The sequence below is a fragment of the Solanum pennellii genome, chromosome 10, assembly GCF_001406875.1.
Source record: "Solanum pennellii chromosome 10, SPENNV200".
In the NCBI taxonomy this organism is placed as follows: domain Eukaryota; kingdom Viridiplantae; phylum Streptophyta; class Magnoliopsida; order Solanales; family Solanaceae; genus Solanum; species Solanum pennellii.
In genome coordinates this window covers 77849292-77852233 of record NC_028646.1, presented here as the reverse complement: position 1 = coordinate 77852233, position 2942 = coordinate 77849292, and positions in this window count along the sequence as shown.

Genomic DNA, 2942 nt, shown 5'->3' with positions numbered 1-2942 from the left:
TGTTATAAATCCATTGAATAGTGGATGACCATTTGGTTTATTCATGAACTACTAAATTCATGTATGTGTATTCCCTAGATGATATGAACCCCCCTTTTTGGATAACAATGTAGATAACTATGTATCTACTAGTTAAATGACTTTTGGGAGTGATATCTCAACACTATAAATAGAGATATCACTCACCATTTGATATATACTTGAATAAGAAAATTATCTCCTCTATCTTATACTTCTTGTCTTTTTTCTTCTTATATTCTGAGCTTTCTTTACAACAATTGATTCATTAATAATGGATTATTGATTTAGTAATTTACTAATTTTTATAATAATTTTGATTTTTTTTATTATTAGGTTATCAATTCTTGAGAGTTTGAGGTTTTTTCTTAACAATATATATCGAAATCCCAAAAGTAAGTAAATAATTATATTTATACGATTTTACATATAAAGTTCTAAATTAAGGTCTGATTTCCTATTTTTATTTCTAATTGTCTCAAACACCTGGTTATTCTACTATGTAAAACTTTTTGTTTTTGAGCAAAATGTAACTTGTGAAACTCATGTGCACAGTTTATTTGGTTTGTCACCTTATTTCTAAGTGATTTTTAATTTCTTTTTGTCAAATCTTAACGGTTAAAATGATAACAATAAATAACTGATAAACCAATGATTGATAAGTCAATTTCTTAATGGTTCTATAACGATTTAGCATTTCTACAAATCGATAACCCATAAGCCAATTCGATAAATTCTAAAACTGCACCGAACCAACCCATACACCGTCCTAATTAGAAGAGTGAAATATTTACTTGTATTTTTTTGGAATTATTTTTTATAAAAGAAAATCATGAATTATTAGTTATATATATTTGTAATATAAGTTTAACATAATATATTAGTAGTTAATAGTGCAACAACTACTAATTCTCGTAAATTATTTAAATTTTAATTAGTTAAAAAAATAAATACACTCCTAGCAAAATATTCAATAATTAAGTGAACAAAAACAGTATTAATTTTACACTTTAAACAGAAAGTCCATTTTATAATAATTCCTACTCATTAATTAGTGGGATTTGTCATATGTGGTGGTCAGTGGACTCATGACTCATTTATAATCCACTATTAACAAAAATAAAAATCTATTTTATGATCTTATAATAGTGCATTTGGATGTAGTGTAAAAAAAAAAATAAGAAAAAAATATGTTCCTTTCAATTTATATGTATCATAGTGTTTGACTTAATGAAGATAAAGGACAAACTTTTTGAAATTTTGTAATTTATAACTAGGTCATATATAGTAATAGAGGTGAAGAAAATTGTGATAAGGTGGAAATGATTTTGGTGAAGGACAAGAAATGAAAATGAATTTGAGATGGTTAAATGTACGTAAAAAGGAGATGTATAATGTGAAGGTATGAGATATTGACATGAATGATTTTCGAAGGGGTAAAATAGGTCAATAAAGAAGTGAGTAGATATGAGATGATTTAATTTTAACTTAAAGCGAGAAAGTTAGTAAATGGTAATCCGTTGACTTGTTTATCTTCTATATTGGTAGTTGTCAAATTACATTCGTGGTTTTTGGTCCTTCTATTAATATAACGATTTGTTATTTCATGTACTTTTATTGTGCAATATTTTGTTGTAATTATTATTCAGAATGATTTGTCATATTGTATATAGTTTTGTCATTACTTCTTCACTTTTGTTAGAAAATTTTCATATTTCTTTGTGTTATTTTTTTTCTTGAGTTAAGAGTGTATTAGAAGCAATATCTCTATCTCCAAGGTAGAATAAAACCTGCCCCACTGGAAACAATATGAACTACGATGAAATAACAAAATGAGGTGTCTTGAATACTCCATCTAAAAAGAAGGGTCGAAGATTTTAAACTTGTAACTTGCATGCATATGTTAAATATTTTTAAATTTTATAATTTTAAATATGTTATAACAAACATCAAATATGTCATTAAAGACAATAAAGTATAAAATCAATATTTCCAAATATATTTTATGTTTAAAATAAACTAGATGGAGAAATTTTATGAAAATAAATAAATGGAACATCTAGAATGACATAATCACAAGCTTGTAATTCAATATCTTAACATTATAATATATAGGAGGAAGTAGAAGGAGGAGTGATTGATTGATTTTAAAACAATATTAGGTGGGAAATTTGTTCAATTGACCTTTAAATAAACATCAACAAAAAAGTGACTTAATACCCAACTCACTTTGAAAAAAATTGACAAATGGTGTTCTCTTCACTTCATTTTCTCCATACTTTACTCCTAAGAAAGGAACAAACCAACCAAATAAATCATCTACACTCTTACTTTGCCTTTTGCTATTATTCTCTTATCAAAAAGCAAAGTTTAAATCTATACTTTATGAGTTTTAAGTTTTGGTGATATTAATCTCAAAAATTTATAATTAAGCATTAGTGTTTTAATATATTTAGTAAGCTTCTCAATATATATACATGGTTCGAATTAAGCTATCGAAATTTTGCTAAATCAATATGATTTATTACTAACCATTAACTATATACAGTGTTTTGTTTTTGATTTAAATGAGTTAATGATCAAATATATTTGAATTATCACTTTCTTCGCGAGTTTCACATCAACTTAGTTGTTTCTTTTTCCCACATGGATTGGTATCATTTATATACTAAGACACATCTAGTTGAGTATACAGTGATAGTTCATATAAAAAAATGAAACAACTGATAATTTGACTTAATGAGCTTTGAGGTGTGTTTTATTACATAAATAAAGATAACTCAATAAGTAAAAGAAACAATAAAACTCGCAAAAAAGTTATAATTCAAACATGTTCTTAACGATTCATTTAAATTAAAATTATTAAATTCAATCGAACCAGTGCCGCGCCTTTGACACAAACAACCATTCACATAACCCCACCC